The 25,747-nt window shown below is 43.1% G+C and overlaps 1 protein-coding gene across 1 annotated transcript in view; it reads left to right on the top strand.

The window, feature by feature from the left end:
• Nucleotides 1–25,747, top strand: part of IGDCC4 (immunoglobulin superfamily DCC subclass member 4) — a 575,762-nt gene that overhangs the window by 64,633 nt on the left and 485,382 nt on the right. The window lies entirely within an intron of this gene.

Raw genomic sequence — 25,747 nt, 5'->3', positions numbered from 1 at the left:
CAGATAGGATTCATATTAAAGAAGATTACCGTATTTGCCTAATATTACACAATGTAGTTAAGTGAGAGAGTCGGGATTAAAACGCAAGTCTACCGGTTTCACAGTCAACAATTTAAGCTCCAGCTTTTTAAAGAAATCAAATGTATATATTGCTGATGATGTGTGCCCTTGTATGCACCTATGTTGTTAGGTAGTGGCTGCCATTTTGGCATATTATTTGAAAACCTTTATTTACATTTCCATGATGGCTGACTGGTACTTAAGAACGAAAAATAAAATGTTGCATGATTGGTCCATCTAGCATAAAAGGCCACTGTGCTGAACATGTAGATTAAGGCACTTCAGTGAGTTGAATGCTTACTGCTGAAATATTTGATGAGCTGAACCCCAGCAAGGCTGGCCCATTCTTTCATCCTTCCGAGGTAAGAGAACCGATTACTCTGTACAACGACAAATACTTTACAATTTTATAGATGTGTGCTGTGAAGCGCAGTATATAAGAGAAACTCCTTGTCACCTCTGTGTAGAGTGAGGGTATTATGAGTCACAAGAAAAGCTCTGTAAAGTTGGGCTTGAGTGTGAAGCGCCATTTTTTTACACCTAAAGACACTACACCTCGGTGGTTTTTTCATCTACATCATGGCTACCTAGAGAATAGTTAGGCTATCTGCTAGAAGTCAGAGTGGTGCATGTATGTTTGTGCCCTGTGCTGTGTAACAAAGGGTTGCTTTCCTTTCTGAAGCCAGACTTTTTTGTCTGTCTTCAGCAGACGGCCAAATCTCCACTGAGCTGGGTCTACCTGAGGCGAGAATATGTGCTCTGGCCCATTGTGAAATGCAAATGGTTTAAATGTCTTTTGTGTTTTTTAAACAAAGCTGGGAATTCCTGGTTTGAAGTTCCAGTAGGACGCCGGAGCTAGGAGTCAAAATAGGCCATTCCAAGGATCACACAAAGTGGTGAAGATGAGAAGCTGGTTTCAGAACTTTGTTCTTGTGTTCCCAGAATAGTCAACATGGCCTCTGGATTATCTCTCACATGCTTAAAACAGCAGTATTGTAGCACAGTTACTGTTAAAAAGCAGAGCACAGGAAGTGTGACATAGTTGCCTGAGTAAGAAGCATTGCCTGGGTAGCGGTAAGACATAAGGACCCAGACTCATTGCTAGAAAGGGATAGGAGAGGTTTAACAGTCTGCCTAGGTTACTCAGTCTCCCCAAAGTGACCTGTGGTTCTCGGAGACGTGCTCCCAGGAGATACCGCACTAGAAGAGTAACCAACCTTCTCAAGATCACATAGTGTGGGATCTAGAAAGCGAGACTCCAAATTCAAACCTCTGAAAACGAACCAGGAATTTAGCCCACTGGGTGGATCTTCCTAGTCCTTCCCAAATGCTATAATTGTCCTTTCCTTTGACTCAGAAGCACATTCAATCAGTGTCCGCTAATGGGAGGTCAGGAAATCTCGCCCCAAATCTCTTGTTTTATGGCTGTCAAGTACTGGAGAAGAGGTGATATTGATATTGGAGGGGCGGATATGCGAGAGCAGAACACAATAATGCCGTATGACCTCACCACCACTCCAGGGCAGTAATGTAGCTCCAGGCCCGAGCCCTGGCTCCGGAGCACAGAGGCACATCTGTTTGTCTCTTCGCCTCTCTGCGGGTTACGAAGGAGGAACTGGATTGTGCTATGCAACAATCGCAAGGCGAACACACAGAAAGATAGCTCTGCTGTCTATCACTAAGTGATGGTTTTTCAACAAGCCACATGTGTTAAAGGCACACACACAATCTTACCACCTACTTGTTTTGGACGCTCTAAACAGGCCATGCGTGTCGTACTCCAAGGTAGCTCTGCTTTCCACCAAAAAGTCAAACTCCTTGAACTGCTGCGATGCCACTGAGTGATGTTTCTCATAAAAGGCCCTACTGTTACACACCAAGATGGTTGTACTCTCCAATAACAAGTCATAGGTTTTACATAGGGTAAAATGCTGCTGTCTCAGGGGCCTGCAAATGCAAAAAAACAAGCATCTCTTAATAGTCAGCCATGTATCTTGACTCTCTTACCAGCCTTAAGTGCTTAAGTAGTTTCCTCCCCCATTGGTTTCTACATGCTCCCGTAGCCTTGTCTCCTCGTATCATTGTTTTGCCTCCCCCTTCCTTTCTGTCGACTACACCCATACAGACAGATTTTCCAAGAGTTTGCGTCGGGTATGATAAAACCCTAAGCCTGTGAGCATTAAAGTTTTCACTTGAAAACTCTTTTTTTTGGGCTTCAGAGTCAAAGCAAAAGTTTAGAGAAATGTAATTATTTGGGTGCATCGCTACTTGTCATAACAACCGTAGCTGCCGACTTCGAAACTGGTGAACTGAGTTCGAGTCTCCGCATCGGCTTAACATTCTGTGATACTGGGCAAATCATTAATCTCCCTGTGCCTACAAAAAAAGAATGTGTCCTTGTGTAATATAACTGGTGCTCATGTAAAGCACTCCAATACCTTTGGGTTGAGTTTGCGCTATATGAAAAGCAAAAAAAAGAAACCAGAGACTCTTTTTGAACTGTCTGGGACTCATCATAGGTATGTTGCAGTTGACATGCTTTGTGATTGAGGAAGTGCTAATGTTAAATGACTTAAACCATATGTCGAGTGAAAACTGGGAAAAAACATGAACATGTGCAGTATGAAGATATTAATTTCCTTTGACAATTCCTGCACCTCGAATTTGTTTCAATGCTCTCTCAAAAAATTACACCCCGAACCGAAGGGGTTCAATTTAATAACTTCCAAAATCTAAACCACAGACTAACCCCGAAGGCGGAGTCTTGCACTGCTGCTGTCAAAGAAACACGTTAAGCAGAGGAAATAAAAGGGATGAAAAAGAAAGTTAGCTACCTGCCCGAGGGAAAGCGGCATCAATAACTGGCAATTTGAATTAGAATGCCACATGAAACACGAGATGAATGCGATCTTCCTATACGCCACAGAGAATAGTTTTTTTAAACTTTTAACAAAAATGTTGGCAAAATCTGACCCTGGCGAGGCTCTCATCCCACAAGTAAGAATCGCTGGCTCCTGCAGACAGAGTGGCAGGCCAATACTTAACTCGTACATTATGGTCCAGGGGGCCTGGGCGAATCAGTGATAGTGCCGAGACTGCTGTGGGAATGTGTCACAGAAGATGATCTCTGTTTTCAGCCAGTAAATATCTGCAGTATCAAAACTAAAAGTTAAGGCATCAGGGAGACTGTTTCTTGATCTAGACTTTGATCTAGGGGTCTAGATCAAAAGCAAAACAAGATGAAGAGCGCAAACTCCCCCTGGAAACGCCTTCCCTCCCTGCTGTTTGTTTCATGTTTGCAGAGGGAGCAGTGAGGGAAAGGAGACCTGCTGGACAAGTCGGGTGTAGACATTTGAAAACAAGCATGACAGGTGGTGTAAACTACAAAAAACAAAACTAGGCTAATAGCTGTGCAGGATGGTGCCCCTCCATCTCTGTCCATAGTTCTGACCTCGCTCAGCAGCTGCACCTCTCTGTACTTGAGTTTGTTGATCTGTAGTACACAGGTGTTCCGCGGGTAGTTGCCCAAACAAAAAAACGTGGGGGCTGCACAGCAGATACTTGCAATCAAAGACAGTGTAATTATGTGAATTCTTAATGTGGCAGATGATCTGTGGCTTCTCCAGTGGGCTGCGCATGGTAGTGGTTATGACAGTCGGAACCGCTATACCGCGGCCCTTGCCAACAATACCTGAGAAATGCTCTTCCCTCAATCGGCAATAATAATAATGTAAACACTATGCGGTAAACTAATGCAACTGGTGCTTGTGTAAAGCCCTCCTATACCTTGGGGTGGAGTTCGCACCATGTAAATTATTATTTTTAAAAAGACACATTAATAACGTGAACACGAGAAAGCCTTGCTGGGAGGATGTGGGGGCGTGGTAGCTCCCATTGTGTGGACGCGTTGGGATGTGTTTGGAAACAGAAAAGGCCATCAGCTGAGTGTATTTGGAACCACAGCATTAATGAAAAATAAGCGAGTCCCCCAAAATATAATTAGGCGCTAAAGGTCAAAGAAATAGACTGAAGGGAGCGACTACATGTAATAGGGAACCAAACGCCAAAAGGAGGGACAAATAAAACCAATGCACCACTGAAAACCAAGGATTTCCAAACGACACACCAAAGAACAAATGAGAAATGATGGGTGTGCTCGAAGGCCATAGAGTAGATGCAGCATGTCTCAAAGTCATGCGCACCCTAGGCGAGACCTAAAAAACAAAAAAAATCACCAATTATTCAGTAGACTAACCACACCCCCATCATTCACTGCTCATATCGTCACATATTACATCACTTTTATGGTATGTTAAAAAACATCATTGATGGTATTTCCATTTACACCTCAAGTGAAGTATTAATGATACTGCTGTTGACATTATTTTTATTTTATTTTTTAAGGATGTGAAGGATGAATTTGGATATTTATATTATGTGAGACGTGAGTAAAACCTCTGGACGTAGGGACAGAAGTGCAGAGCCCTGTAATGGCTGCAGCAACTGATTATTCACCTCAGCATCCAGCAAGTCAGAGCGTTTCAGGTGCACAAACCTGGCTGTAGATTAAATGAAACCGACATGTCTGTCAAGAGAAAAAGCTTAATACTCCAACCGGGTTTCAATATTTTTTTTAATTGTGGTCTTGCGCGAGTCACGTGAACCCAGGTTTGCAGACCAGCTTAACAGCCCACATATCTCTATAACCTCTTAACACCCAGACGGAAATGTATTTTAAATGCTGATTTCATGAAAATGCTGAACAGATTCACACAAAACCAAGCAAAGGAACTTCTGTGAGTAAAGTTTTATACCCATGAACGGTTTAGTGTATTTCCATTCAGTTGTGCTTTTCCTTGAATAAGGAACAAATAATCCCTTGGTAGGGAAAAAGGGCAATGCCACTTCGGAGAGCTCCTCTATTTTTTTTGCCGCCCGCTTTATGGGTCATCATAAAACGTGCCATGAGGAACTCAGATTGGATGTAATTTTTGTTTAGAAAGTTTTATGTAGATTTGTCCGAGTTATTAAGAAAGCAAAAAATGCCTTTTCAATGGCAACTCTGTCCTACCCATAACTTTGCAGGTGCTTTCCGCTGCCTGAGTAATAATAGATATTGATTTGCATATAACTTTAATACCATTTGATGAATCTATAAGAAATTTGGCAAACATGTACATTTTGAAATTTGTGGGGATTCATCAAGGACGGGGGGTGTTTTTATTTTTAATTTTTACAAAAGTGTTCGTTATCATGAAATTTGGGAAACCTTTAGTATGTTTCATTTTCTGTTGGTATGTTAATTTCTATGCAGATCAGTCAAGCAGGAGTAAATATAAGGAGTTCAACAAAGCTTTTAAATGCTAATACCTTTGGTGCCTAATCAGAGATATGTAGGACATTTGGCTGGACCTTCTGATATTTATCTTACTCTTGATATTATAGGTTTCATGCACATTCATCAGAAAGGACTGCTTTAAATATGGTGGGTCAAAGAAGTGTTCACTTTATTATTACTTTGGCACAGGTTAATGCATTGCATTTGGTTGCTGGCAAGTCCCAGGGCAGGAATTTCAGGTTTCGGGCAAATCTGGCAAAGTTAAAAACTAGTAAATAGTTCAAATATTCTTTCAGTAGCTAATATCTTTGGTGCTGTAAGTCTTTTGGACTTGTTCGAAATCTCGCAAACCCAAAGCATGTTTAGCTTACCCTTAGTATAGGAAGTTTCATGCAAATCCGTCATTAGGCAGCACAGTTCCTGAGGGCCAAACTTTTTTTAATTTGCTAATGATTAGCTAGCTTGACACAGACTACCACCCTGCTTCACACAGTTTGGCCATACAGTCATGCCATATGAATAGTGAACCTCCTTTTAAGGGGTTTACAGACCAAATTTTGGTACCGCAGACTCGAAATGGGTAATGGGAGTGGAAAAGCTTCCTTGTCCAATGCATGGCTTTTATGTTTAAATCTAGGACTATGGGCAGTCTACAGACCTAGGGTTCAAAGACTGTCCGCAGACTAACAATCCAGACGTCTCTAACATTTAACCCTGTCAAGTCGACAAACACATTAATGTAATGCTAATTTCTGGAAAGCTTCCTAACAGATTTACACCAAACCATGTAACGGCACTTCACTGCTATCATAATTCCATTCAATGTTTCTTTCTCTAGTGGACAGCAAAGATTCCTAAGGGGTTTAAAATTGGAAATACTGTTTTTTTGACCACCTCCTTAAGTGTTCCACCCATGATGGGTGTGCATGAAACTCAAAATAATACAGGTAAGCTAAACATAAGTGTCTGCCAAGTGTTATACAGATCCGTAAAACTGTTCTAAAATGATTAGCCAAAAAAGGCTTTTTTGACCCACCTCTTTTAACTTTGCCCGCTTCCTGGATCTGCATTGGACCTCAGATTCCTGCACCAATGTGCTTAATCTGGTCCTTATGTGCTAACAGACCTCCAAATTTCAGGCATATTTAATAAGGAGCACCAAAATTATTAGCACATGATGTAGTTTACTCACCCCTCCCCCCCCTTTTAACGTTGATCCCCTTGATGGAGCTGCATAAACCTTGCCATACCCAGAGAAAATTAATCATGCTAAAGGTTTGTAATATATGTAAATTTGTGAAATGATGCAAAACATATAGGGACCCTCCCTTTTAAATATTCCCCTCCTTGATAAATCAGTATTAATTTAAAAGTAAAAAGAGTAAGCTGAACATGCTATGCATCAGGCAAATTTAGTGCAAACTTGGCGCTAAATTAATAGTCAAATCAAAAATATACCTTTCCGTCTGTCAAAATGTATTTAAAATTTAACCTCTTCATGCCCAGGCCAGAACAATATTTCAAACCTGTTGTCTTGGAGACTACTGCATAAACCAAGCAAAGGGACGTCCTTGAATAAAAATCTACTTTTGTGCCAGGTTTGTTATAATTTCTAACACCTGTATTTTACTTTATCGAGGTACAAAGAATTTTCTGGAAGGTAAAATGAGAAATTTCACTCTGAACCTCACACATATATTTGACCCCTCACAATAAATACGTGGCTGTGTCTGTGAACTTTCACGCCAAATGCAGGTTTGACCATTTTATGTATTTAGAGTTCTAGCCGAAGAATTACTTAGTGACGTTTCTGTATGTTTCATGTTTAGTCTTAAATTCAAAGAATTCAATTATGGCTAGCCCTAAAGAGCAAACTGGTTCTTCCAAAAGTGTTATAGCATGCAACAGCCACCTTAGTGTCGGTTCCAGTATTTGGGCCACATCGACGTGGCACTGTGTGTGTCTCTGCTATACAAGACCGCCTTCCAGACCTACACCCAGCAAGACAGTTCTCGCATGCTTCCCATCATGTTTAGCCACAAAAGGCTTCTTTGGTGGTGTTCGTGCACTCCAAACACATTTTTTACCATATTTAGGAGTACCAGTCAGCAAAAAAAATAAACTCTTTGTTCATCCTTCACAGGCTGTGTCGCAAAATGATGGAACTCTTCCTCCCTGTCCATCTTGGTCTTGCCTCAGACCTCATACTTATCCTCCGACTCTCTTGTACCTACCATCTCACTCACCTCACTCCTCAACACGGTTCTCTGTGCAGGAGGCATTCTATAACCTGCAGGTGCAGTCTAGCAATCTAAGGCCTATCCTCATCTTTCTGCTTCGTCGGTTTTTGTTTAGTTAATCTGGCATGTTCCATGTTTAATAAAATAATAAAAATGACTGGAGTTTATAGGTAATAGTAGTAAAATGCACGTAATAAGGAGTAGTGAAATGCATGTAATAAGGAGTAGTGAAATGCATGTAATAAGGAGTAGTGAAATGCACGTATCAAGAATTCCCTCTTGAAAGCCGGCAGACCCAACCAATTGCGCTTCCATATGACTGTGGATCGTCTGTGGCTAATACGCACAGGCGACTAACTGGGTTTGGCCTTGCAGTCTCCAACAGAGAGACCTACCCTCTGTCTCTGTGATGTCACTTGGAAAAAAAAACATTCTCACTTTGAAATGGCATGCTAGTGAAGAAAACCCTTCCCAATCCGTCCCATTTCTTTGGAGAAGCCATTCTTCTTTTATTGTGATACACCAGATGACATTTCTGTAAATAAAACCATTCTCTATCTTTTGATGTCACTGAAGAAAGCCCTTCTCTTTTTGTAGTTGCACTTCAGCGTAGAAAGTCGTTCCCCGTCTCTGAATTAAAGGAAGTCGTTCTCCATCTCTGACATCAGTCTCATGAGACGGAAACGTTCTCTAAAGTGGTCAGCTCTTTGCATTCAGCCGTCAGTCACTTTCTCTGGCTCTCTGCTCTGTTCATGTCTTTCAGCAGAGCTAGCTTCATGTGGCTTGCAGTTTGGCTAAGGCAAAAAGGCTCTCTTTGACCCATAAATCCCTTTGACGTACTAGCGCTTTTTTGGCAGCCTCTTTCCTCATTAGGACTCCTTCAATGTTGTAGGTCTTTTTCCCTCATGAGATGTAGCTCCAGCATTGTTCCCCACACCCATCCACATGTCCTCCTTATGTGAACCCCGGTTGCCTACTTATTCAGGTCTGCATGATAATTCTGCACACATGGAACAGGTATGTTCGCTCCTGATCCTAAGCCCTTTCTGCATGGCCTCTGTCACTGTGTAGTCTGACTGAAGATGAGTATCCAAGAGTGCGGCTCCACCGAGTGCTCACAGTAGGTAGGACAGGGTGGGTGTGAGGGTATTTTCAGAGTGGGGGCACTGATGTTTTGCTCCTGCCTTCTGACACAGGGCCAGCCTTTTGCTACTTGCAGGAATAACCCTGTACCGAATGTAGGTGGAGCTCTGGTCAGCAGCGTAATGGTCCCTTGTCCTAAAATTACAGACCAAGCAGTAATATGACTTAGAACTAGCCCAGGGTAGAATTGGAGTTCAGGGAAATGTTATCAGTTCCACATTAAAAACTGCCTGTGTTTGTGTCAGCGACCAGGAACCCTAGAAGAACAACGATTGAGTGGACGCAGGAGCTCTGAAGTAAGTTATAAAGTCAATTGTCCCTTGTCTCCGAATCCAAACCAGATAATCAGACCATTCTGGGGACCCAGCAGTCCACGCATGGTCATAGAACCCTAGCCTCAGGGCTCATTGGTGTTCCAAAAGAAGGTCCAAGCTACAGGATGTACTGAGCGATAGTCACGTCGAATATTTTCAAGACCAGCTGTCTGAATTCCCAAGGAACAATCACAACAACGATTCAGTTGAGACACTGCCTGAAGACAGTCTAAGGGTCACCCCCTACATCACCCCGTCCTCTCTGATCCCCTCTTTGCTAAAGACTGGAGGGCACTGCAGAGACCTGGTCTCTGATCTGTAGGGGGCCCTAATTGCAGAGTTCTTCTCTAATCAAATGAAAGAAGCACTACAGTAATCATCGAAGCCTATCCTGTAAGAAGTTATTGATCTGAGGGAGTGCTTGACACTGTGCCTTGCACACAACAGGGGCTTTATGGCAGTGAGAAATATTTTTTTCAAAGTCCTACACAACTGGAATTGGCCTCCTATTTGGACTGGACATTGAGTCTTTATTCACTAACATTCCGCAGATAGAGGTCACGCATGTTATCCGAAACCTACTTGATAGGAGACCCAAACCCACACGCATACCCACTGACTTCACCGTGGAATGGTTACAAATAGCTTTACAACATTGCTACTTTTTATACAAAGAAACCTTCTATCTCCAGAAAAAGGGTGTCTCTATGGGAGCTTCTTTCACCACGAAATTTGCCGTTTTGTATGTGCATGATCTGGCGAAAATTAAAAAATGCATTCCAGAATCAAATCACGTTTTGGTGACATTACATAGATGAAGTTCTGCCTATCTGGAAAGGCAATGAAGCATCACTTACACTTTTTGTGGATTGGCTCAGCAGTAACCAACCCCATCTTAAATTTACCTATGAGGAGAAAAACAATGATCTCCCTTTTTTGGACCTGTCCTTACAAGTCCAAGATGCCAAATTAGGCACATCGCTATTTCGGAAATCCATGGAATGTAACACACTGTTTCTGTACACAAGCAACCATCCTAGGGGACTCTGGGACGGGCTACCCTATGGACAATTCTTGTGCATCCGCAGAAATTGTAAATGGAAAAAAGATTATTTAGAGACGCCGCGTTACCTAAAAGAAAAACTGACATCCTGTGACTATCCGCAACAGTTGGTGTCACGTTCATGCAATCACGCAAGGTACTGCCCTAGGGAAACACTGCTTGCACCCAAGTCAAGCACAGAGAATAAACAGATACTTTTCGTATCCAATTTCAGCTTGGGGAGCAACAAGTTTAGCAAAATAATAAAAAAAAAATTGCAACATACTGCGAGCCCAACCTATTTTCTATGAACCACCTCTGTATTCCTATAAGAGGAGTAGCAATCTTGGCGACCACCTATCCAATGCCATTACATGGACACCGAAACCTAAGACAAACCAATCTATTATGGCCGCCTGGGGCCTCCCTCCCCTGTGATGGGCCACTTTAAATGCCAAAGTTGTTTGGTGTGTGCACAGACCATAAATACCAAAACATTTAACATAGATACTAATTCATACATCCTGAGACAATTGAGTAATTGTCGCTCGACTAATGTGCAATCAGATGCTCATACAACTTTTTCTACATTGGACAAACTAGCCAGATGGTAAAGCCATGGATTATTCAGCAAAAGCAGAATTAAATGCCAACTCGAAAACGCTTTGTCGGTCTCGCACTTCAAAGCCCATAAACACACAGAAAATGACTTCCTATAGCAAGTGATTGACCAACCCACTTTACCGTTGCATGGAGGTGAACTTTCGCAAATACTGCTAGGCTGCGAATGCCGCTGGATCTCCCACTGTAATTTAGTGGCCAATGGCCTAAACACTTTGGACGAATGAAACAGCATGATGTCCACATGAAGTCAGCATACCCACAAATTATGCATTTATTTTCACTTGCCGTTTAAATATTTCTTCATGGACACACAGTGTTCAGCTCTGCACTCAGTACATAATTTTAAAGCATGGTTGATACTGCATTATGATTTGTTAAGTCTCATTTATATGTCTTTGCTGACAATATAATTGCATTCAATTTTGATAATGGGACTGCTTGTTATTATTTTTTCTATTGTAATAAATTTGCACATGAGAAAAGTATATCCCCTCATTGATTGCTGTTGAGACATTTGCATGATACTAAGGTCTATAGCCATGCATGCTGGGTTATGCCAGGTATCGGGGCTACTTCCAGGATTTGCTTGAATTGTTGTAAATTGAGGGACAATTGTCCATTTTGATTAGAAAATTAAGGGGAGGAGTCGCCCTGCTGAATTTATACTTAATAATTTATAGTCTCTATTCAATATAGAAAGAGCCCTGAAGGTAGCTGCGTCTGTTGAATCTCAGCCCGGTTTAAGTATGCTTGTGACCACTACCTCCCTGGTCGTTTCTGACAGTCTCTTTTTACTTTTGGCCACGTCATATAATTTAAATAGTTTGGGTGCCAATATGGATACATAGGTCATATAGAATTGAATAGGAAGTCCGTCTGTTGCAGTCGTTTTCCCCCTAGCCACCGATCTGATTGGCTGCTTTATTTTTTGTGCTGTAATGGGGGTCCCTTGTTGCTCGTTAGTGGGTTGGGTGAGTGATATCTCTCGGGTACTGCTCTGAAACGTCCTCATCTTGGGGCATCGTGTCTGCGTATAGAATAGTGTAGTAGTCCTGAAATACTGTGTTTATTTCTTCCTTTGATGTATCATGGCCCCTACGAGTTGCAGATGCCTAGTATCGGAGCGAGCAGAGGCTGAGGCTTTATAAGCCATGCCAGCAGGCGTCCTACTTTGTCCTCTTCTGTGTGCGCCTGTGCCACTTGGTGCGTTTGGGTCAGCTGCTGGAGGCGCTCTTGCAGATCAGTGTGAATACACCATTCCCTTCCAAGCTTCTCAGCTACCAAAGTGTTGATGACCACAGCCCTTTCTAGGTCTTGAAGAAGCCGCTCCGACAGCTTTAAGCATAACTCCATTGTTCTGCGTGTCCCCATCATATTATGGATACATGTGCCCTGTACCATAACCTTATAGGCTTCTCATTCCAGTACCAGAAGGAAGCTGTGCCCTCATTATCTTTAGTTTTGAATAATTAACTTCAGGTCTTCCCTGATCACTGTGTTCTTTAGCCGTTTTGGTTGTAATTTACATGTAGTTATGGCTGTGGGTTTTCTTTCTACCCCACCTCAATTCTATTACAAGTGGATTATGGTATGATAGCGTTTGGAACAGGTAGGTTGTATGGTATACAGCTGGTCAAAGTGCTTCAGTATAAACCACTGTTTAAACCTTGTGTGAAGTTTATGTGGAATCGTGTATAAATAGTATTCTCAGAGAATTTGGTTCTCACTACGAGATACATCAGGCATGCCCTAATCTGCCAGCCACTTACTCGGGGCCTTGGCGTTGCGAACCTCTGGGGCACCCGGGAGTGGAGGTGTGAGTGATCAATGTTAGTGTCGAGTACGCTGTTAAAACCCTCTGCCCACTCCCCGATTACTCATGGGGTGACCATCCATGGCGCTAGTTTCTCTGATATTTGCTCCTAGAAGCTGGGCTGGTCGATGTTTGGGGAACACATACTGCCTAGCACCAGCGGACTTCCATCTAGTCTGTGCCAATTGGTGCATAGTGCATAGTGTCCTGTCTAGTCTAAGTGGGCCTACTCTGATTCAGACGGTGCTCCCACCCTGGGCCAGATCACCGCGCCTTGTGCAAATACTGAATATGTAATATAAAATAACTGGCCTATCCATTTCCTCTTTAGTTTACTACCCTCAATTTCTGTCAAATGCTTTTCTTCAAGAAATGCTATATGTGTACCACGCATCCTCAGATGAGCATGAACCTTATAGTGCTTATTCATTGAAACCCATGCCCCTAATGTTCCATGTGGTTAGAATGATTTTAACTTGTGGCCCCATCTTTAGTCAGTGTGGATCCCAACCCTTTGCAATGCATCTTTTGATGTTGCCAGTCTCAAGCCGCCCTGGGGGTGCCCTATTATGATGTGACTCTCTAGGGGTGTGTTGTTTCACCCCACAATTTCCAGTCAGGTGCAAAACCGCTAACCACCCATTGTATAACCATCTCTTAACTTTTGAGCTGAACTGGGGGGATTGTAACTGTGTGTTATTACTATATTGGCACTTGCGTGAGGGGAGTGGGGTTGCCATGCCCTACTTTATAATGTGAGCAGCCTGCAAGTGTTTGCCCGTTCTTGCTAGTACCTCATAGGAGTGTGCCGCTTGTCTGGGAGCCCAGTGCTTGGATCACAGACTAGTTGCACGCGGTATATCATTCATGTGGGAGTTTACTAAATATTCTGTATCCTGGCAATCAGTATTGGACTTAGCGCCCAGAAGGTCTCACGACCTCACCTAGCATTATTAGTGTGTTCGCTTATAACAGTATGCTGGATATGTATGTTGGCAGTACAAATACTCTGGTTAACGCCCATTATTGGCCATGCCGATAAGTAGGATGACTAGTTTGGACAAACGGTTACTCTTTTTGTTCAGGCTTGTTCCATTCATAGGATAGTGTCTCCTGTGTTCCCATGGGGAGGATCACAGTGTCCACTGGAGATTGCGCTTCCAGTTTCTTCTACTTTCTCCTCTTCAGATGGACAAGAGTCCATTGTCCAAAGGGTAGTTGTCAGTCAAGGAAATGACTGGCAGGGTTCCTGGATTTGCATTGGTGTAGGCATGGCGGTCCTCCTCCTTTGACCATGGCTTCATTCATAATGTCTGTGTTGTGTCCTGGGTCTGTGCTGGGATTCACTCATCTCATGTCGGGTCATCGGTGCTCCAGTTTGGCATTGTTCAGTCCAGAGCCATGCATCCTCTGGCATCATAAAGAAGTGCGCCTGCTGCTTGGTCATGCTCTTCAAACGAGCAGAGAAGAGCATAACATACGTCAGGCCCAGTTCTTGTAGACATTGTTTCACTGATGGGAATGATGCCCCGCAGCGCTGCACTCACACAGTAAAGTCTGGGAAGATCTTTACCCTGCAGTTTGCTATGGAGAGTGAGCTGGCAGATCTGGCCTTCTGCAGTATGGCGTCTCTTTCACGTTATTTCGGTATTCTTGTTACAATCAGGCTGGGTGGAGACCCAGGCAGTGGCTTTTCAACTGGTACAGGGGCACCTGCTCTACTGTGAAGTAGGCGAAAGTCCCTGCATGGTGATCTCTCTTCAGCCACGCCCAATGTATTGTCTGTATGGTCTTCCTCAGTGAGTTCCGGCAGGTGTACTATGCGTTTATTGTTATGTGCGCATGGCCTTCTGCATACTCAGCCATTTCTTTCAACACACACACACTCCGTTTTAGGCTGCAGTACCCCTCTCTCACTGTTCAGACTCCACACAGTGCTTCTCACTGCACTCCATCTCTCAACAGTCTGTGCTCTTGGTACACCATTTTGGGTCTCTACACTACTCTTCTCGTCAGGGATTCATTACAGCGTATATTGACTAGATAATGGGGTTTCTTGGACTGATGTAATCGGATAGTGTGGGCTTGCAGTGCAAGTTCTCTTAAGCTGCATCCGCCATGTTTGGTGGCTAGCCACGCCACCCTATCCCTTATTATTTTGGTTATTGTTTGCAGTTGCATCTGTATTTTTGCCTTCCTAATCTTCTACAGCCCTCTTAGCCTTCTTTTACTCCTTTTTTTTTTTTAACTTCCCTTTGTACACTTCTTATTCTACTGTGATAGTTTCAACATTATGGGTGGGGGGCGGTTTTGCCATGTTGTTTTATGATGTTTAATGGATTTCTCTGAAAATGGCACTATAAAAAAGACAAAAATTAAAGGCTTGCCCATAAGAGATGCCTTTAAAAGGCTCAGTACTACAGGGTATGTAGATCCACCCGTGTAGTGAGTTTGTAAATGAAGATTAGAGGAGGTATAGGCTTCAAGCACACATTCCAGTAGTCATGTTAAAAGGTCTAATGTTAATAACAATTGGTAGCATTCAGTGAAGTTTGAAAACCGAGTGCATCGAAAACTAGGTTTTAGAGCTCACATAACAGGATATTTGACCCCTGCATTGCCCATCTTTTTGTCATTAATAGGAGTCTCAACAGCTTGGAAGGACTATGATATACATCTTCCTGGAAGGGAAGAAACTCCTTTTTCAGTTGTACTTGTTGGTCTTCAAGGAGGGAAGAGATACTACTCAAGGCGAGAACCTACCTATCTCTTAATATACAAATCTTCAATGGTCCAGCACAACACCTCAGCATACGATGTCTACAGTTCAACGCAGTTCAGCTGTGCAAAGGAAAACATTCTTTTTGTTTTTTCCTGAAAGGGAGGCGAAAGGGGCTGAATTTCCCGGTCCGTGCACCATTGTGATTTTCTCCTCCCTAATATGGTTGGTGTGATGGTTGATTGCCTCAGCCTCTTTGTGTAAATTATCTATCTCTTAATCTACCAGGATGGTTGGGTGGATAAATGGCCCAGGAACTTATTGCAGATGAACTTTGACATCTTGAACTGGGTCCAATTGAGCAGTGGCGACTGTGGTGGGACACACAACTTCTTGAAATTTGAACATGCTAGCATTCAAAAATCTAGAGAGCCCAACCTTCTTTAGGGGTTCTCTCTGAGAATAATTTGTAGAACATAATAAGGGCAAATTGTACATTTTGTAACACAACCTCTGCATAAATGAGGTTTTGAAAGGGCTCCAATGACATATTCCAAAACATTTGTCATGTGCCAGGCAAGCCTTGGTTTTCTGAGCATGTTGCAACACACCTTATCCAGAAAACATTGACAAATGATTGCAAAACCAGTCACACTTTAAAATGATGTCTAATACACGTTGGTTAAATGGCTGTATTAGAGATAGTTCAGAACATAAGGTTATTTAAGGTCACATTGCCTAACAGTTTTAAAATATTTTTATCATGTGTTTCACTTCAGTGTTCCATCTAGTCCCTTCTAAGCATGTTCTCATTAATGTCTTATGGCATGTGCTACATGGAAGGGGAATGGTGAACGAATCAGAGTTATACAAATGTGACAATCGGAGGCCTTCAACAGGAGAGCTAGACAGATCTTACTCAAATAGTAATGCTACTGCTTTAGTCTACAGAGCTCACAGGAACACACAACAGACTGGTTACAACAATCTTACATGCCCATGGCTCACACAGCAGCAGTGATTATAAAGCTTTATCAGTATAGATGGTGAATGTCTCCTTGTAGTCACAAAATAGCAACTATAGGAGAAAGTATACTTTAGTACCAAGGAACAAATATAAGCAAAGTATCCCAAACTCAATTCAATATAAATTGTTATCATGTAACTATCAGCTGTAGTGTGTTTCAGAAATAATTTTGTCAGCTTGCAAATTTCTGAAAATTCAACATTACACATTGAAAACAATTTTGTTAATAAAAACATGCCCAGACAGAAGCTCGTCATTTTCAAGAACTCTGTTATTTTGTCCTAAAATGTTTAATTTTCATTTTTAGAAAGGTATGTTTGGTTCCCAACTATCAGCATGTTATTTTTACTAAACATTGATTATTGTCCTTTACAATAGACACATTCCGTGTTTCTAGTTCCTTAAACACGTGGATACTCGAAGTACAGCCCAAGACTGCCTGTGCCCCTCCTGACCTTTGCATGCGGCCCCCTAGGGAGTAGAAACACTGGGCTGCTGATTGCTCGAGAGAACACATATTCAGAAAGCAGATAAACGGGAAAGCATTTCTTTAAACTTAAGTAAAGAGAAGAAGCAGAACCGTGTCCTGCACCACTTATCTTTAGGGACGCATTCACGTTTAAAGTCACTCTGCAACAACACGTACAAATATGATAAACTTTCTTCAAAATTCTAAAAAATTGCATTTCAATAACATGTAGACGTATTTCACCTTAGTTCATCAGATGAGATCACTGCATTGATAGGCATTTTATTAAATGTGATAGTCTTCAACATGAACTTAGAAACATTCATGCCTCCCTCTGACCTGACAATACCATTAGTGAACCAAGAGGCAAGCCATTTGTCTTATGCACCCCCTCTGGGTGGCCTATGTTGTTGTTATAATTGGAATAACGTTATAGTTTATTAAATCAAATAGAGAAGAAGCTTTTGTACAGCCTAAATCCCAAACTCCTGCATTTCATATGTGATAATAAAGAAAAAGGAGGCAAATATTTGGTCAAGTGGGGGAGCCAGGATTGGTCCCAGACTTTCTGGTTTCACATTATGTAGTTCAGCGAGATAGGTATCTTTTTACCTTTCACGTTTTATATTAAAACCTAATGCTTTGTCTTTTATTTTTAGGTCGAGCCTAGAGCCAGCGTGCATGCGCTGCTCTGCAAGACTTATTGTAAAGGAGTAGGGAATAGAAGCCCCGCCCGCGCTCTGCCCATATTTGTCATTGGCTTGTGTCATTGTCCGTCCTAAATGCTGCCTTCTGATTCGTCAATAGGCTTGTTAGTCCCTCCTTAGTACTGCCTCCTTTTTATTTGTCACCTTCCATGGCGACTGGCCCCTTTACTTTGTTTGTTACACGCTACTTGTTATTTAGACTGTGAGCACTATTTTTACTCCTACTGCAGGAACGACATGCTTTGGTGCCTTCTTTACTCCCCCCTCCCTCCTGTTGTCGTGCCTTCTTCTCCCCCCGCCCGCCCTCCCGTTGTCCATGCCTTCTCCCCCACGTACGCCCTCCCATTGTCCATGCCATCTCCCCCTCTGTGCCTTCTCCTCCCTGCCCACCCTCCCTTTGTCCGTGCCTTCTCCTCCCCGCTCTCCCATTGTGTTGTCCATGCCTTCTAAACCCCCGCCTGCCCTCCCATTGTCCGTGCCTTCTTGCTCGATCTCCTGTTGTCTGTGCCTTCTTTCTCGCCTACCCTCCCTCCCGCTGTCAGTGCCTTTTCCCCGCCTGCCCTCCTTCCCGTTGTCCGTTTAGCCTACCATTTGCAATGCAATAGGTCTCGCGTAAATGCGAGACCTGTTGCATTGCAAATGCTTGTTGGTGAATGAGGTTAGAATGCAGATGGTAGACAGAAGCCACATGAAGGCTCTGTTAATTTTGGGCCTGGGGATCCAAGAGAGCCCAGAGCTGAGCCCAGAGCCAGGCCCCTGGCTCGAGCTTGGATCGAGTCTTCTGTGTCTCACTCTCCACTATTACAAAATAGGAATTGAGGGGACAAAGGCATTCAAAGGTTATGATTTGACCCTCAAAATCACTTCACTATTCACGGTTCACACTATGTGCATGCTTCACTTCTCTACATCCAAATTATACCACCCCTGTTTCTCACCTTACAAGCATCATTGCAGTCCCTCGGTCGTCTCACAGACCATACATTTTGGCCCCTTGAAAAATGTTTGCGAGTGCACATGCTTTAACATCATCCAATACCTGAGAAACCAATAACATGTCAATGGTTTTCGCTTCAGTTATGTCACTGAGTGCCAGAACTATGCTAAGAATATCCTTGATAAGTCAAGGATGTGCCGCTATTCACTGGTTACATTTTGTGATGAATGCCCACTGTAGGTAATGGAAAGGCCAATGTTATGCAGCGGTGCCAGCATGTTACCAAGATTTCCCACACTATGTCACTGATGGGGCACCAGTATATCAAGGATGGTATGTGTCACCATAAATGCTCACAAATATGTCACTGATGGCCCTCATTAGGTATGGGTGAGCCCCTCTAGACCTTTTACCCCAGGTACATTACACACATTCACACGCTCAACCAAACACAGTTGGGTGACTTCAAGAATTCCTCGAGGTCCCTCAAGAATTTCAGTGGGCTTCCTACAAAGTTCACTGGAGCCGGCAGAAGCTCTGTTGGGTGCCATTTGGAGGTCAGTTGGCCGACTGCAAAAGCCACAATAACTTGCTGCATTACATATCTGCAGGTCAGGTGGGTAGCAGCAACAGAATATCTGTTTATTTACTGTGGTAGCTCAGTGTTGCCCCTGTAGCACCTGTATGTGTTGTCTGCAAGTACTCTTGTAGTTGTCTTCAGAATGTCAGTGGAGTGCCTACAGAAGCCCATTGGATGCCTGCCCGGACTCATCTGAACGTCTGCATGACTTAGATTAGATACCTGCATGAGCTCAGTGGAGTGCCTGTCCAAACTCACTTTGATGCCTGCACGAACATAGCTCAGTGAAGTGGCTGTAGGAGCTCATTTGAGTGCCTGTGTGATTGTGTGCATTAAGTCGGTGAAGTGTCTTCAAGAGATCCCCTATCAAATGATTGAACACTTCGATCTCAAGTATATAAAATATCAGCTCAGCATTTGTTTTACATTTAACTAGAAAACAGATTCTTACCCTTATTTCCACCCAATTGTTCCCTTATTTCCACCCAATTGTGCCCTTATTTCCACCCAATTTCACTGTACAAAGTTATTGAAACCTCAGGTGTATATGTTGGGGATGAAGGAAGGGAGGGCTATTTCTGCATTTTAGTACGGGCTCCACTTTTTCCTTGAAACTGTTGTTGCCATTAGAAGGAAGTGAACCCAAAGGAATCCTGAATAAAGCAATTAATACCACTGAGTTCCTAGAAGCTTCCGGTGTTGAAGGATCACAAGAATAAGTATACATGGTGCAAGTACTGTGAACTGCAGATGAATATCGTATATAAAATCCGTTGCTATTGCATAGTATTTAAAATGTCCATCTACAGTTTATAGGTTCGGAATAAGCCTGCAGAGCCGTTCATAGATCTGAGGTTGATAACATTTGCACCGTGGATTAGGGTGGTAACAACACTTGTTGGTCCAGAACCTAATGACACATCAGATTGTGGCATATGTTCTGCACACCAGCCTTGGTATTATTACTCAACTTCATTCAGACAACTGGTCACTGAAGGGTTTCCAACCAAGCCGAAAGCAAACCTGTTGCCTCAAGAAAACACAGCAAACATACTCCTAAAGTACAGATAGTTACGTTCATAAAGGATTCCAGCTTCCGGCTGAAGCCACGTGAAAATCCGCGTTTCCGCTCATGAGCCACCACGATCTGGCACTAGGCAAGCTTGAAAACTCTCAATATCTGATGGTAAACCCTGCACTGTACTTTCAAAGCTTCCCACCCAGACATATATAGCGAGACCTTTTGTACCTTTTATGTACACCGTTTTCGATTACTGTCAATGCATTCTTCTGTTGCGTCCCAGATGAACCTGAAAATGTCAAAGCACTAAAATGCAGACGGGGTTGGCTGATGTTTAAGTTCACCGTTTACAACAGCATCTGGTGACTCGATGTGCTCTGCCCTTACACTGATTACTTCAGAAGGAAAGAAGCTGTGATTTTTAGGTTCCGAATGAAAAACTGAAGTTTTCTCGTGATGTTTAGTTGTTGCTGGTGAGATAGCGCTTAGATGCTTAAAGCTAGCTGCATAATGCTACCATTTACCATACACTAGTTCAAATCGCTCAGCAGTCTGAGAATGTAACAATGGCTGTTACACCAGAGCTAGGAGACGTCCCTCTTTGTGCTCTGTAAATAGTGAGTATTATTAATCTTCTCACCTGGCAAAGAAGGGGAAAGGCCTGATATTTACACTAAGTGAAAACGATGTTGGGTCCAAAGGCGGGAAAGAAAGGTAAATGGATTTAGCTCTCCCTCGAGGGCCAGAGGGGCCGCCACAGCACGCGCTGCCCACGAACAGAAAGCTCCATAGTTTACATTAGACATTTAGGAGCATTAAAGAAGAACCAATCCCCACTGTACAGTGTACAGAGCTGGTGAAGTGTGTACAGGGCCTGGTTTGACCTGACTCCCAAGTCATATCTAGAGGCACTGCAGACATATGCGCCATAATCCCCGAACACCCAGAGTGTGGATGAGGGCTATTCTGGCCAGAGAGAACAGTTTACAAGGAAGTTTAACCAAAAAAAAGAAATTCTGAATGTCTATGTGTACTTTCCATGCTCCCAGTCATTAATGAGGAAAACTCTAAGAATGAATAGAAACTTAATGAATTATCAACTGATAGCCCCAAACGCCAATCTTTCCAGCCAGCTTAGAGGCGGAGACCTTTGCCAGGATTCGTCTTCTCTTCTTCCATGGGGCCTGTCCTCCCAGGGCAGGAGTTGGCCAGGTTCTAGCTGCCTAATCAGGAGCCAGGATAGGGATGGTCTCTGACCCTTCGCCCATGCTCTATCCTAGCTGATGATGGGACATTGCTCAACTTTACCAAAACACGTCACCACCCGAACAGGCTCCTATCTTGAGCCTTGCTGTACTGCGCAAGTTCAGCTTTTCTAAGGAGTGGGAATGTGAGACAGGAGCTGAAACGGAAAGAGCCCCTCACACATGCGCAGTTGATGTGGACGTCTGCCCTGTGCGTTGACCTGCACTTTGAGCTGTCCTCTGTACAGGTATCGTAAAAGTAAATAGACGCACTGGGAAAATGTCTGTTTACAGTTCTGCCATCTGAAACTGTACCAGATCCCACTACATCTGATGTGCAGCTGATGGCGAAAGCCGTGGGTAAGGTTTGAGTCCGATGTGAAATTAACTCTTCATTTCCGACAGTGAGCTCAGCTGTGACCAGGCCTGAGAGAAAGTAATGTATGTTGATTTGCCAAAGTGCCAGGGAGAGTGTAAGTCACATCACAGGCCCATTGACCTTGAAGACGTAACATAGCTGCTGCACACTTAGGGCCATATGTATCAACACACTTCCCCATAGACACAGAATGGGCAAAACCCTTTGATACATTTGGCCCGTAGTCCCCACTAGGCCCTCTTGCTTGTTGCTGGGGAGTTAAATCACGGGAAAAGATTGTAAACCAAAGAGAGTAAAGGGGAACCTTAGAGCATTCTTTATTTTACTTTTTCTTCCAGCTACCCCACCCGACCAGGGCTTACAAGGGACACAGGGCTGTGACAAGTGGAGGGCAAAGTGGGCATTAAGCCCCAGGCCCTCATGTTTTTTCAGAGCCCTGCACTCCTGCTGCAAAATTAATTTATAGATGTAAAAGCAAGCATGCGTGCTTATTGATGCTGAGGCGTTAAATATGGTCACACCACTAGATAGTGCCAGCTGCTGTAGCTGCTGTGTTTTCTCTTTCCGAGGATGGTAATTTTTAGTTCTAACGTTGGGCAGATTTAGCCGTTTCAAAGTCCCTGTTGTGTACAATACCAATACTTACACTGCACTTGGGATTGTGTTTAGTCCATTGCTTACAATTGGGTGGCATTCTTGTCAATCTCATTACTTGGGGCTTTCCTTTCTCTTGTTTGTTCAGCCCTTGTGGTATAGGTTCTTTGACAAACTTTGATCGGATACCATGTATGCTTCCACACTTTACAATCTGCAAACTGCTTTTTAGGTCGAGCTTGGGCAGCGCATGTGCTGCACTGCGAGGCATGTTGTATTCGAGTATTGACTTGAAGCCCTGCCCACTCTCCACCCATATTTGTAATTGGCTTGTGTCATTGGCCTTCGTAAATGCTGGCTTCTGATTCGTTAATAGGCTTGTTAGTCCGTCCTTAGTACCGCCTTGTCTTCATTTGTAACCTCCCATGAGGACTGGCCTTTTTACTTCTGTTGTTACACAGTATGTCTTATTTAGTCTGTAAGCACTATTTTCTTTAATTCGTTTCTCCTACTGCAGGCACAACATGCTTTCCTGCAATATTCAGCGCACCATGCGCGCCTTCACTTTCCAAGCAGCCTAGGTCTCGCATTTACAAGTGTTTGAGCTATTGACGAGGTAAATGAGGATGCCTTTTAGTTAAGTGTTAATTATCAAAACAAATATAAGACATTTCCATTTACAATGCTAATAGCTTAAACTCTCGCTAATGCGAGACCTATTGCATTGCAAATGCTTGTTTCTTTTGTTTTCAGCATTCCATGGCAATGCATGTGTTTTCTTGCACCCTGGGCTCCCCTTTATATCAGTGTCCTCTATGTTGATCTGCCTCTCCTAACTCATCAGCTTTTACCCTACCCTACCCTGCTCACCTTTTTTTTGTAATAGGGGCTCCTGGATTGCTTACCGCTCCTTCCCTACTCATGCCTGCCCAATAGAGATGTTGACTTGATCCTCCGTTCTCCTTCACTACTCTCTCGCCCCCTTTCATTGCTCCTTCACCTCTACTTGTCCCATTTCTTTCCTACTTTTTAGGAGGGCTGACATCTGGAATTTTCTACCGGGCCACTCCTTTATTTAAATAGGCTTGCTCACATCTTAGAATGATACATTTGAATAAATGGGTGCTGTAGCATTATGAAGCAAACATGCCCGCGCATCGTGATGTGTATACGTCATCACCCAGTCACCACCTGTGTCAAGACCCCTGATGCCTAGTGACACATACGTACATATACATCTTGGTGATGGGTCTGGCTGTTGTGGCTTTTTTCATTTTTTGGCTGCATGTTCAGTATAGGTAAAAAAGCATTGGCAAAGCCAACAGATTAGATAGCACCTTTCAATTGTAAATACGTGTTATATACTTAGGAGCAAGTATTCCTGCCACCGGACATAAACTGAAGGACTGGTAAGTAGGGCTGCCACCTGGCTAGCCTTTTACCGGCCTTGGCAGTATATTTATGCCAATGCAGGTAAAATCAGGAAAGTCATCAAAATCTTTTGTTTCTTTTGAAACAGAAATTGTAAGCAACAAATCGAAGACGAAAATGAATCAAATGTATTTTAAAGCTATTTAGCGAATCCTTAAATTATTTGTAAGCAGTTTGAGGCAGAATCTGTGTTCCGAAAGAAGGCAGAGGAATTTTTTTGGTACCAACTCCAGATCCGCAAAACACAAACAAATCGCTAGTTTTCTCTGAGAAAAGTGGAACCCTATAGCCAATTGAGGCCTGGATGATGATTGTGACCCGGAAGCAGCTGAAACCTCTGACAGGTATGAAGGGCAGTTCCAGGCGTATCAAAGGAACACGCATAGTAGCAGTTGTCAGGCCTCGCTACCTATACTTGATGTCACTGGAAGGAATCGCTAAGAGTGCTTCCAGCTACTTCACACACACATACACCAGGCAAAGCAGGGGAGTAGCCACTGCACGGATAATCACACAAACAGGTGGTTTAGCACACATAGTAACATTGCAGTGACATACACACACCCACAGCTGTAGAGCAAACAAAGTATTAGTGGAAAAGTTAGTAGTAGTGGAAAAGTTAGACTTTAAATAAATAACTATAAATGTCTACCGTCCCTTTCCATGTATTTCTGGCCCCGCTATGCGTGAAAGCTCCGCACAGCTTTGGTAATTTTGACACAGTTTGACGTGTGAAAATAACTGTATCCTCGCTGCGTATAGTAGCAGTGACGATTCTCGCCCTCCCTTGGCAAGAGATGGGATCTTTCTTGAGGCTGATTCTGTACGAGGCCTCAGCAGGGCAGTTGAAAATCACTGTAAATATAATCACAAGTCCTCACGTCTGTCCTTGATTGACTCTGATGGGTAACATAAATAAATAATAAGTTGTTTGTAGCAATTGCTGCCACTTCCTTCACCTTCCAAGCTTTCGAAGCGTCTTATTTCTTTTTTTAGGTGACTGGGCCCAGGGGCATCGGTCGCATCAGGATATTTTTATATCACGATTTGGTCAAAATTATCACAACGTTCTAACATGCGAGCTTGATCATACGAGCTTTACCAATAACTTAGATGGGTTACAAAATCAGATTTAAAAAAAAAAATAAAACATACAAACATGTACACATCATGTAGGAGCTTATGATAAAATAAGGGGAAATTGATAAAGTAGTAATGTTTTTTTGAAACCGGAGCGTTCCAAGATTACCTTGAGTATTTGCATCATCAATACACAGGAGATGCAAGGGTTATTTCCATATGGTTTTGCTTAAGTCAATTTTACAAGGCTTCAGATAGGCTCCGTATTTGATACACATTTTGTGAGAGGCTTACAGTTCATTTATCACCATTTTGAAACCACCATTTAGAACTGTTAGAGTAAGCTATGGCACTAATACCGTCAAAAACGGACATTCAAAAAAACTTTTGCATGCATCTTGCTTAATGTTATTGTTTTCAATATTATTTATTCTGCTTACATCTGCCAAAGCATCTTGGCACTAGAAAAGGGGAGCCTGAAGAGATGGTAAAGAGACAATGCTCCATGAGAGGGGCAAACACACGATTGACAAGCTGGGATATGAGCCACAGGAAAGCCAACCAATGGTAAGCAATTGGCAGGCTCCAAAGCCCCTCTGTGTACTTGGTGAGCCACCACATGCCTCGCAAAAGACAGTGCATGCGTTGTCTATGAGGCTCGATCCAATGGCACACACGTTTTTAGGTCTCGCCTGAGCCAGCGTGCATGCGCTGCTCTGCGGGGCTTTAGTAAGGGCTTTAAAACTTTGAACACACGCTCGTGCGTGTGCATTTTTTTTTATCTCCACCTATTGACCTTTGCATGCGTCTTTCTAAGAAAGACAGCATGCAATTGGCCCAAGGCGGGTGCATGTCCCGCTTTCTATGAGCCATGGCCTAGGCTCCTCGGGAGTGAGCATGACCACCATCTGTTTCCAGTTATCATGACCGGTCGGTCACGTTAATTGGAAACAGATGATGGTTGCGCTGGCCCGGGTGCACTTTT

The sequence above is a fragment of the Triturus cristatus genome, chromosome 3_1 (genome assembly GCF_964204655.1).
Source record: "Triturus cristatus chromosome 3_1, aTriCri1.1, whole genome shotgun sequence".
NCBI classification, from domain to species: Eukaryota; Metazoa; Chordata; class Amphibia; order Caudata; family Salamandridae; genus Triturus; species Triturus cristatus.
The sequence above is the reverse complement of the archived record's forward strand: the minus strand, read 5'-3'. Positions and strand labels throughout refer to the sequence as shown.